At 44.4% G+C, this 12,655-nt stretch overlaps 1 pseudogene; it reads left to right on the top strand.

Moving 5' to 3' along the window:
- The first annotated feature begins 2,741 nt into the window (after positions 1 to 2,741).
- On the top strand, positions 2,742 to 4,596 carry LOC126267694 (N-alpha-acetyltransferase 20-like; annotated as a pseudogene).
- The last annotated feature ends 8,059 nt before the right edge of the window (positions 4,597 to 12,655 follow it).

Here is a 12,655-nt window from a genome sequence, read left to right as displayed (position 1 = left end):
CTGCTAAATTTTGCGAAATACAAAAATTCTATACAAAATGTTCCAGGAGAAATTGTCAGTATTCATATAGAAATATGCCCTATTCCGCGGAGCACACATAATCCACATTTTTTTGAGGCTAGTCGCACACGCATGTGTCTTACACTAGCCGAAACTAGGTCACTGCTTTCATCCTCTTTGCATGGGACGTCTTGCTGTCACGAAACTAGCACGCTGAATGCGCAGTTGTCCATGAGGTGTTGCGAGTGGAGTAGTGCGAGAGGTGAATAGTATAAGCGGAAGGCGTCGGTTAACTGTGTTTGTACACGCAATGTCAAAAATACGACGTATCTAAGCTAATGAAGTATACTCAGAAAAGGTATAGCTTTACGGCTTCTGCAATGGTAGTGCTCCTGCTGCTGTTGAAGAACACTTTTGTGGAGAGTATACCAAACCTTTCAGCACGCTTCACGAGACAGGTATTCTTCCAAGTACCCATTTTTCTTCCCAAAGTACATTTCACCAATCTGTGCAGGAACAGCAACATATCGTTGAAGTAGTACAACGTAGTCCTACTATCAGCGCTGGCGACTTTCTATGTGTATCAGTGTCCCTGGTGCATGTCTATGGCGAACATTACATAAGGAGAACTAGTACCTATTTTACGTATGACGCTCCACTATCTTAACATTGGCAGTAGCAACGCACGTCTTGAATTTTGACATTATTAAACACCAGTCGTCATTTACTTCGACTAATACCATTCGTTGATGCAGCCACGTTCACACGGAATGGAATCAATAACACACATAATAATAATCGATGGTCGCAGGAAAACCCAAATGCTGCAGTGGCGACCAATTTCTAACTTCGTTTTTCGATCAATGTTCGGTGCAGCGTGATCGACAACGTGTTAGTAGATTCAGTCGTTTTGGAATGAGAGGACAGAATTATTTGCTCTTTTTGAGAAATATGTGTGTTGAGCACCTCGAGGGTATTCCGTTGGCCACGCGGACTGCAACGTATTTCCAGCTTCACGGAGTCCTTGCACATTTTACCAGACGTGTGAGGGAGCATCTCAAACTCACTTATCCTAATCGATGGATTGGTCGTAGAAGTGCATTTAACTTACCAGCAAGATCGTCAGACCTTCTGTCATTAGAATTTTGTTGATGGGGTTGGATGAATGTCAGGTGTACAAACGAAAGGTAAATACGCGAGATGAACAGCTTGGTCTAACAGTGGACGGTAATTAGGGAACATGCAGAGCGCTCACTCAAGCAAGGCAACATGTGTTCCCTAGGGTACACAAATGCACTGGCAATGACGGTGAAATGGTTCAAATGGCTCTAAGCACTATGGGACTTAACATCTGAGGTCATCAGTCCCCTAGACTTAGAACTACTTAAACCTAACTAACCTAAGGGCATCACATACATCCATGCCCGAGCCAGGATTCGAATCTGCGACTGTAACAGCCGCATGGTTCCCGACCGAAGCGCCTAGAACCGGTTGACCACAGCGGCCGGCGACGGTGAAATATTTCAACGTTTATTGAGAACTATACAGCAGCTGTAATGTGATGTATACAATAACGCTCAGAGGTGAATGTTATAAAAATACGTATTTCAGACCGAGAGAGGTGGCGCAATGGTTAGCACACTGGGCTCGAATTGGGGAGGACGGCGGTTCAAAACCGTCTCCGGCCATGCTGATTTAGGTTTTCCCTAATTTCCCTAAATCGCTTCAGGTAAATGACAGAATGATTCCTTTCAAAGGGAAGGCCCGACTTCCTTCCTCATCCTTCCGCTAATCCGACGGGGCCGATGACCTCGCTGTTTGGTCCCCTCTTCCAAATCAACCAGCAAATGTATTTTTGATCGATATTTTATGTAACGCATGTTGTGATGTTTACTGACTATCGAACACGTGTACTAGTGTAAACTGGCAATATAGTTAATAAAATAGAAAATAAATAACAATGTACATTAACTGTGTTCTGTCTCGGAAATCATTGGGAGTAGGGCATATATCCATAAAACGTTTACTGCTTCAAATGATCGTTCCTGTTATATCCCTGAAGATTGACTCCTCCTCCTGGGACACCCTGTTGTTTGTTGTGGTCTACAGTTCTAATAACTACTGCAGCTTACATCCTTCTGTATCTGCTTACTGTATTCTTATCTTTGACTCCCTCTACGATTATTACTCCTCACACTTCCCTCCAATACTAACAAAGGAGGCCACGATGTTGGGGTCACGGATTTATTTAAAACTTTGTACTCAATTATTAGGCCATATAACAAAATAATGTGCAAGTAATAAGGTGTACTACTCTGCCAATTCCGAGAAGATCTCAAGAGAGGGTTCACGCGTCTCTGATGTGTCTGTGCGTAGGTGCCTAATGTCGGAGTTCATGATGGTCAAGTGGTAGATGCTAGTGTGTCTCGGAGTTGGGTGCTGTACCATAGTCCGCAGCTGGTGGTCTTGCGGTAGCATTCTCGCTTCCCGCGCCCGGGTTCCCTGGTTCGATTCCCGGCGGGGTCAGGGACTTCCTCTGCCTCGTGATGAGTGGGTGTTGTGTGTTGTCCTTAGGTTAGTTAGGTTTAAGTAGTTCTAAGTTCTAGGGCACTGATGACCATAAATGTTAAGTCCCATAGTGCTCAGAGCCATTTGAACCTTTTTTTTTGTGTACCACTGTTAACTGGATTCATTCTACAATTACTGAATATGTTCTTGAAAGCTTGTATTCGAAGGTTGTAAACATGACAACCCTGAGGCCCTTCACTTGTAATGACATGTTCAAATTCAATAATGTGGATCTAGATCCACTGACTGAAGCTTTTGGATTGTCTTGGTACATGCAGTATCTCGCTCACTGCCCTAAATATTTTCAAGTGGCAGAATCACCAAATGTGGAAATCATGGGTTACATTATGGGCAAGGCAGAGGGCCACAGAGACAGCTGAAATGGTTACGTGACAGCACTGCCGGTGTCACCAGAGTACGGTAGACTGGGGTTTGCTGCAACACTAATGGCCTGGCTCAAGGACGTGTCGGAGAAACAGCGCGCCTACTTTGTTGATCTGTTCGTACGTGTCTCCAACAAAGTTGCAATAAACATGTACGAGGTGCATTCAAGTTCTAAGGCCTCCGCTTTTTTTCTCCGGACTGGAAAGAGATAGAAATTGTTTTAAAATGAGGCCGCGTTCATTGTCAATAATTCCCAGAGATGGCAGCACCGTACGGCAGATGGAATTTTACCGCCAGCGGCGAGAATGAGAACTGTTTTAAATACGTAAAATGGCGACGTTTTTCTTAATTGAACAGCGTGCAATCATTCGTTTTCTGAATTTGCGTGGTGTTAAACCAATTGAAATTCATCGACAGTTGAAGGAGACATGTGGTGATGGAGTTATGGATGTGTCGAAAGTGCGTTCGTGGGTGCGACAGTTTAATGAAGGCAGAACATCGTGTGACAACAAACCGAAACAACCTCGGGCTCGCACAAGCCGGTCTGACGACATGATCGAGAAAGTGGAGAGAATTGTTTTGGGGGATCGCCAAATGACTGTTGAACAGATCGCCTCCAGAGTTGGCATTTCTATGGGTTCTGTGCACACAATCCTGCATGACGACCTGAAAATGCGAAAAGTGTCATCCAGGTGGGTGCCACGAATGCTGACGGACGACCACATGGCTGCCCGTGTGGCATGTTGCCAAGCAATGTTTACGCGCAACGACAGCATGAATGGGACTTTCTTTTCGTCGGTTGTGACAATGGAAGAGACGTGGATGCCATTTTTCAATCCAGAAACAAAGCGCCAGTCAGCTCAATGGAAGCACACAGATTCACCGCCATCAAAAAAATTTAGGTTAACCGCCAGTGCTGAGAAAATGATGGTATCTATGTTCTGGGACAGCGAGGGCGTAATCCTTACCCATTGCGTTCCATAGGGCACTACGGTAACAGGTGCATCCTACGAAAATGTTTTGAAGAACAAATTCCTTCTTGCACTGCAACAAAAACGTCCGGGAAGGGCTGCGCGTGTTCTGTTTCAACAAGACAACGCACCCGCACATCGAGCTGACGTTACGCAACAGTTTCTTCGTGATAACAACTTTGAAGTGATTACTCGGGCTCCCTACTCACCTGACCTGGCTCCTAGTGACTCTTGGCGTTTTCCAACAATGAAAGACACTCTTCGTGGCCGCACATTCACCAGCCGTGCTGCTATTGCCTCAGCGATTTTCCAGTGGTCAAAACAGACTCCGAAAGAAGCCTTTGCCGCTGCCATGGAATCATGGCGTCAGCGTTGTGAAAAACGTGTACGTCTGCAGGGCGATTACGTCGAGAAGTAACGCCAGTTTCATCGATTTCGGGTGAGTAGTTAATTAGAAAAAAAATCGGAGGCCTTAGAACTTGAATGCACCTCGTACAAGACGCTAGAGTACATTGTATACAGAACTGTTTTGGAATACTATTCAGGTGATCCTGATGAAAATGTTTTCGATATGCGGAATGCACCATCTAGGGACGTGAAGAAAAAGTCGGCGATTTCGCTGACTCATCCTCTGCGACCAGACGGAGCGGACTGTCGACAAGTTGGCTACTGAGTGTCCGTCGGCACGGCGTTTGACATTCAGTAGATTGCTCTGTGTGAAAAACTGGCGAAAACATTTCGTAGGCAACAAAACACCTCTGCTAATTCTGGTTCAACACAATCTGACTGAAAATAAGAACTGAAAATTTTCATTTCTCGAGTGATTTCTACTGTGTACTACTTCGCAAGTTTTGTACTTTTAAATTGAAATGTGAAGAATGTTGAATATACATATGAGCATCGGAGAAGAAACAATTGTCTGAACTATAAGTGGGTGCAAGCAATAAAGTTTTTCAGTTACAGGGAACAACCCTGTTACTTGCAAAAAAAGAAAAAGAAAAAGTGGTTAGCGTCCGAAGTTCGTCAAATGAACATGTGTGGAGTGACGGTTCGACTCCCGCTCAAACCTCCGTTTTTGTAGTACAAGTGAAAATTTTGTGATATTAAAAAATACACGTGCACTAAGTAGTCAAATAACATGACATTCACTAAAAATTCAAATAAATACACGTTGTTTTTAAATTATATTACCTCACAAATGTCATGTAAATGAAATAATATGACCGTGATGAAAAAAATGTAAATTAAAAATTAAATGTGAGATGGAGTCAAACCGTCGCCTCACACACGTTCGTCAAGCGTAGACTGAACGCTAACCACTTGAGTAGTATGAAATGTAACACCCGGCACCTACACAAAGATACATCTGCTACGAAATAGACGCGTCAAACTTCTCTTGTGATTTTCTCGGAATTGCCAGAATAGTGCACCTTACTACTTTCACATTATGTTGTTTCAATGGCATACTAAAAGTGTACAAAGTCTGAAGTAAATCCGTGATACCAACGTTGTGATCCTTTGATGGCTCAGAATGTGTCCTATCGACTAACCCCTTCTAACCACGTTGTGCCACAAATTCTTCTCTCCCAAATTCTGTGAGAACCTCCTCATAAGTTACTTGATCTACCTCTTTGAACTTCAGCATTATTCTGTATCACCGCATTTCAAAATCTTCTCTACTTATCTGAACTGTTTATCATGAATGTTTCAGTTCCATATATGGCTACACTGCATACAAATATATTCAGAAAAGATTTGCTAACACATGTCTGTATTCGATATTAACAAATTTCTCTTCTTCAGAAACGTTTTCCTTGGCATTGCCAGTCTACAATGTACATCCTGTCTATTTCGGCCATCATCAGTTATTTCACTGCCCAAATAAAAAACTCATTTACTACTTTAAGAATCTCATTTCATAATCTAATTCCCTCAGCATCTCCTGATTTCATTCAACTAAATTTCATAATTCTTGTTTTGCTGTTTGTTGATGTTCATCTTATATCCTCCTCTCAAGCCACTGTCCATTCCGTTCAACTGCTCTTCGAAGTCCTTTACTATCTATGACAGAATAATAATGTCATCGGCATACCTCAGTTTTTTTTATTTCTTCTCCCCGGACTGTAAATTCTTCTCCAGATTTTTCATTGGTTTCCTTTAGTGCTTAATGTACTCCCTTCTCAACCACTATTTCTCTTTCAAGCCCCTCGACTCTCATAACTGCAGTCTGGTTGCTGTACAAATTGCCAATAGGTCGGCTTCTACCAGAATTCCAATTCTTTGTAAAATGTTCGCGTCAGTGGTCTCTGATCACGATTTATTAAACATAGTTCGTCAACATTCACATCTCTCAGCAACTGTTTCCTTTGAAATTGGAATTGTTATATTCTTTTTAAAGACTGGGGGTATTTCACCTGTTTCACATACCTTGCATAGCAGGTGGAATAGTTTTTTCAAGGCTGGCTTTGTGAAGGATATCAGCAGTTCTTAGGGAGTTTCGTGTGCTCCAGCAGCCTTGTTTAGGCTTAGGTCTTTCAGTGCCCTGTCCTGCTCATCTCGCAATATCATATCTCCCATCTCACCTTCATCTATGTCCTCTTCTATTTCTATAACATTGCATTCAGTTTCATCATCCGTGTACAGATCCTCTATGTACTCCTCCTACCTTTCAGCTTCCCCCTCTTCACTCAGAACTGGTTTTCCATTTCAGCCTTTGATATTCATACAGCTGCATCTCGTTTCTCCAAAAACCTCTTAAATTTTCTTGTGGGCGGTATTTTCCTGATTTCGCCTGTACATCATCCATAGACCTCCTCTAGATCGTTTCTGATCTTGGAGACATCTGAGTACCATTTTCGTATTTCATGTTGGAGATCTATGGCTACATGGATCCTGTCCACTTCAGCTTCACAACATTAACTACGATTATATTTTCTTACAGAAGGTTAAAACCAACACCACAGCTATTTATTTAAGTTCATTTATTAAGCCGATGAAGCGCTAGAGGACTTTTGCTATTCTTCATCTACAAAACTATTTAGCAGATAATCTGAGAAACCCCCTTAATTTGTGTGCAGATGACGCCGTCGTTTAGAGTATAGTAAAGTAATAAGAAAACCATAATAGCACTCCGTCTTCATGCCACGAATGGCCTACCGGTACCATCCGACCGCCGTGTCATCCTCAGGGGAGGATGCAGATAGGGGGAGCATGGGGTCAGCACATCGCTCTCCCGGTTGTTTGGATGGTATTCTTGATCGAAGCCGCTACTATTCGGTCGAGTAGCTCCTCAATTGGCATCACGAGGCTGGGTGAACCCCGAAAAATGACAACAGAGCATGGCGGCTGGACGGTCACCCGTCCAAGTGCCGGCCACGCCCAACAGCGCTTAACTTCGGTGATCTCACGGAAACCGTTGTATCCACTGCGGGAAGGCCGTTGCCAATACGAAAACCCTAATAAATTACAAAATGTTTTTGTCAGGATATCTGTGTTGTGCGAAAAGTGGCAATCGATCGTGATCAATAGAAGTGAGAGTTCCTCCACACGAACTATTAAAAGAGAATCCGTTAAATTTCGGTTACACGATAAATTATACAAGTTTAAAGATTGTCAAGTCAACTTAATATCCATTGATTACGATTACAAATACTAAAACTGAAAACGTCTCATAGAAAATGCTGCCTTTTATTGGCAGAATAACTTAGAAGGAGCTACTAATTTCCTAAGTAGGTAATAAATTTCAGTCAGCTATGACCATCTTCATCACGAGTAGACCCTGTACATTACACAATTCGTGTCACTGAGTATTCGGTTGAGTAGCTCCTCAATTGGCATCACGAGGCTGAGTGCACCCCGAAAAATGACAAATGTAGTTGGTACATAAATTAATCAGCCATTCGAGCGCCATATGGCTGTCCATGTCACAAGGTCATACCAAATTCGTATGACTGATTAATTTGACTGTACCATACATACACATAATGACACAGTAAGTGTAATGTACCGTATTCATTCTGGTCTGAAGATTGTCATAGCTGACCGAAATTAATTACTTAATTAATAAATTTATTTGTCGTGACTAGATTTGTAATTATACATATATTTCCTGGATCACTGTGAAACCTTACTGTGAATACACTGATGAGCCCAAACGTTTTGCTCACTGCCCACTGCGAGGAAGTATGCTGCCTGGTGGCGCTGAGGGCACTTCGTGCGGTAAGAGAAGCCTATGAGCGGAGCAGAGACGGACGAATGGGGAATCATTCTAGCGACAATAAGTAGCTCAAATCCGGAGATCCGCCCACTTACGCTACTTTGCCAAAATCCAGATTGCTATAGGCCAGTGCCTGGGAGTGGGCATCTCGGAAACGGCGAAGCTGGTCGGCTGTTCGCGTAATACTGTCGTGAGCATCTGCAGAAAGTGGTTGAAGAATTCTGAAACCACAAGTGGCCAGCAAGAAGTAGGACGCCCATACCTCAGGAGCATAGCGGTTGGAGGCTTGCCCGCTGCCCAAAGCACGACAAACGGCGATCTGTGACAGATATGAGGACAGAGTACAGTGCTGGCGCAGGCACAAGTGTTTTGGAGCACACCGCTCAGTGCACAGGGTTGAACATGGTGTTCCGCAGCCGAGGACCCCCACATGTTCCCATGTTTACCCAACACATCGACAGTGGGCACGGGAATCGTCGAGATTGGACCGCAGATCAGTGGAATAGTGTGGCTTGGCCCAATGGATGCATTTTATTGTTAAACCAGGTCAATATTTGTGTCCAGATACGCCGCCATCGAGGCGAATGACTGCTCGAAACATGTAGCGCGCTTTGGACGCAGGCCGGTGGGAGCAGTATTATGCCATGGGGGACGTTCACCTGGGCTTCCATGGGACATGGCGGTAGTAATCGAAGGCACCATGGCAGCTGTGGACTACGTGAATATTATAAGGGACCACCTGCAACCCGTTATGCTTGATGTCTTCCATTTCTAGCAGGATAGCTGTCCATATCACAAGGCCAGAATCGTGCTGCAGTGGATTGAGTAGGATCATAGTGAAGTAACGTTGATGTCTTGGCCATCAAATTCGACTTATCTAAATCCGATGCAACCCTGCTGGGACACCATCGAGCGCCAGCTCCGCGACCACAAACAAACCGTCCTTCAATTATGGAAAGTGTGTGACCTGTGCAGAGGAATCTGCTGCCACAAACCTCTAGAAACCCACCAGGTGCTTGTCGAATCCATGGCAAGTAGAATCACTGCTTAAATGCGTTCCAGAAGTGGACCACCATGCATTCAAGTAGGTGGTCATAATGTTTTCGCACGTCAGTCTATGCCCCAACTCATTAATCTGCTGAAGAGATTTCCTACACCAAGCTTGTCTTTTCTCTTTCGGAGCATTGCTGTAAGGACTTCAAAAAAATCCAAAGACGGGCATTGTATTTTCACGACTGAGGGGAAGGGTAGAAGCGATATAGTAAGCAATTTGGGTTGGAAATCATTAAAACACAGGTGTGTTTCGTTGCGGCGAGATCTTTTCACGAATTTGTATTACGAACTTTCTCCTCCGCACATGAAAATATTCTGTTGAGCCACTCTGTCAGAGAAATCACTATAGTAATGAAATTAAAAAAATAAGAGCTCATGTTGAAGGATATAGGTGTTTATTTTTGACACGTGCGATTCGAAAATGGAACGTTCAAGAAACAGTCTGAAATAGATTCAAAGACACCTTTTTTAAGTGTTAACAGTAGACGTCGGAATACACTACTGGCCATTAAAATTGCTACACCACCAAGAAGACGTGCTACAGACGCAAAATTTCACCGACAGGAAGAAGGTACAGATGATTAGCTATTCAGAGCATTCAACAAGGTTGGCGCCGGTGGTGGCGACACGTACAATGTGCTGACGTGAGGAAAGTTTCCAACCTATTTCTCATACACAAACAGCGGTTGACCGGCGTTGCCTGGTGAAACGTTGTTGTGAAGCCTCGTGTAACGAGGAGAAATGCGTACCATCACGTTTCCGACTTTGATAAAGGTCGGATTGCAGGCTATCACGATTGCGGTTTATCGTATCGCGACATTTCTGCTCGAGTTGATCGAGATCCAATGACTGTTAGCGGAATATGGAATCGGTGGGTTCAGGAAAGTAATACGGAACGCAGTGCTGGATCCCAACGGCCTCGTATCACTAGCAGTCAAGGTGACAGGCATCTAATCCGCATGGCTCTAGCGGATCATGCAGCCACATCTCGATCCCTGAGTCAACAGATGGGGACGTTTGCAGGACAACGACCATCTGCACGAACAGTTCGACGACGTTTGCAGCAGCATGGACTATCTGCTCGGAGACCATGGCTGCGATTACTCTTGAAGCTGCATCACAGACAGGAGCGCCTGCGATGGTGTACTCAACGACGAACCTGGGTGCACGAATGGCAAAACGTAATTTTTTCGGATGAATCCACGTTGTGTTTACAGCATCATCATGGTCGCATCCGTGTTTGGCGGCATCGCGGTGAACGCACATTGGCAGCGTATATTCGTCACCGCCATACTGGCGTATAACCCGGCGTGATGTTATGGGGTGCCCTTGGTCACCTCTTGTTCGCATTGACGGCACTTTGAACAGTGGACGTTACATTTCAGATGTGTTACGACCCGTGGCTCTACCCTTCAATCAATCCCTGCGAAGCCCTACATTTCAGCAGGATAATGCACGACCGCATGTTGCAGGTCCTGTACGGGGCTTTCTGGATACAGAAAATGTTCGACCTCTGCCCTGGCCAGCACATTCTCCAGAGTTCTCACCAATTGGAAACGTCTGATCAATGGTGGCCGAGCAACTTGGTCGTCACAATACGCCAGTCACTACTCTTGATGAATTGTGGTATCACGCTGAAGCTGCATGGGCAGCTGTACCTGTACACGGCATCCAAGCTCTGTTTGACTCAATGCCCAGGCGTATCAAGGCCGTTATTACGGCCAGAGGTGTTTGTTCTGGGTACTGATTTCTCAGGATCTATGCAGCCAAATTGCGTGAAAATGTAATCACATGTCAGTTCTAGTATAATATATTTGTCCAATGAATACCCGTTTATCATCTGCATTTCTTCTTGGTGTAGCAATTTTAATGGCCAATAGTGTATATAACCTTCTGTGTGGTGTCTGTCGCTTACAGTAGACTGTTGTTGTCAGTATTGCTGCAGCCCCTTGACAGATGACGTGCTTTAATATTACAATAAACGAAGATGTTTTGGTGATCAGTCCTTAAATTAATTTAAAGTAATTTTTTAGCGCTCTCCTCTTATCCTCTTTGTTTCAGCGTAACTGCAGCACCATACTTGAACGCCCATCAGTCGTATATCTTGGGCCGTTCCTGCAAATCTTTCCTTCTATCATCAATTCAGCCTTCAGCAACTACTCATGTGGTAACACACTGATAAGCCAGAACATTACGACCACAGTCGCAGCCGCGTGGAATGGCCACGCGGTTTAGGGCGCCGTGTCACGGATTGCGTGGCCACTTCCACCGGAGGTTCGAGTCCTACCTCGGGCATGGAAGTGTGTGTTGCTCTTAGAATAAGTTAGTTTAGGTCGTGTGTAAACTTAGGAATCGATGACCTAAGCAGTTTGGTCCGTTAAGAGTTCAAGCACACCACTGTCACACTGAATGCCGCCGGATGGCGTTGCGTGCACGTGTCGAGTGAAGAAAGTATACAGGCGGAGAAGATATGGATGGGGAAATGAACTGGGACAAGCAACTCTGGCAAAGGACCGGCGACTGGGATGAGCATCTCAGAAGCGGCGAAGGTGGTAAGCTGTTCTCGTGTGTGGTGAGAATTTGTTGGAGGCGGTTTAAGGGCGGTGAAACCCACAAGCATGAGACAAGGAGTTGGAAGTCCACGCCTCATCACAGGAAGAGGGTGTCGGAAGCTTATTCGCTCTGTAAAGCGGACTAGGCGGTGATCTGTGGCAGACATGGTGACAGAGTGCAGTACTACTGGAGCCACAAGTGTTAGGGAGCACACCTTCAGTGCAGATAGTTGGACATGGGTCTCCGCAGCAGACGACTTCTACTTATTTCCATGTTCAACCAACCACGTTGTTAATGACGATCACAGTGGCCATGGGACTAACGATATTTGGACCGTGGATCAGTGGAAATCAGTCGCCTTGTCGGACGAGTCACGTTTCTTTTTAATGTCTTGTCCGGTCCAGACACACCATCCTTCAGGTGACTTGCTGCTCCAGACGTACACTTGGTCACGATTTTGGTAGAATACAATGACGTTTTTTATCTACTTTTCTTTGTTGAGTAATACTTCGCTTCACGGACCAAGTCAGATCGTAATTGTAAACCTTATGAGCTTACACCATATGTGACACCACAATTAATTCGTGACGAAAGGTTGGATGTTGTTCATCTCTTCCAGTAGTACTACCTCGTATGGCTCCAAGACTAGACAGCAATACTGAAAAATTGGTTGAACGTTTCATGAGCTACTTGTTTCGGGGAATGAATTACGTTTACTTGATATACTTCCCAATCATCTCAGCCTGTCTCCTATTTTCCTGCAATTATTTATAAACGGTCATTTCACCACACATCACTTCAGAATTTTACGCCCAGGCATTTTACGGTACTTAACGCTTGCGGTGATTGAACAGTAGTTGACCTTTTCTGGTTATTTATGTGTCATGCATTACATTTGTTTACTTTCGGG

The sequence above is a fragment of the Schistocerca gregaria genome, chromosome 4 (genome assembly GCF_023897955.1).
Source record: "Schistocerca gregaria isolate iqSchGreg1 chromosome 4, iqSchGreg1.2, whole genome shotgun sequence".
Lineage (NCBI taxonomy): Eukaryota > Metazoa > Arthropoda > Insecta > Orthoptera > Acrididae > Schistocerca > Schistocerca gregaria.
This window is presented reverse-complemented; position numbering and strand designations above follow the sequence as displayed.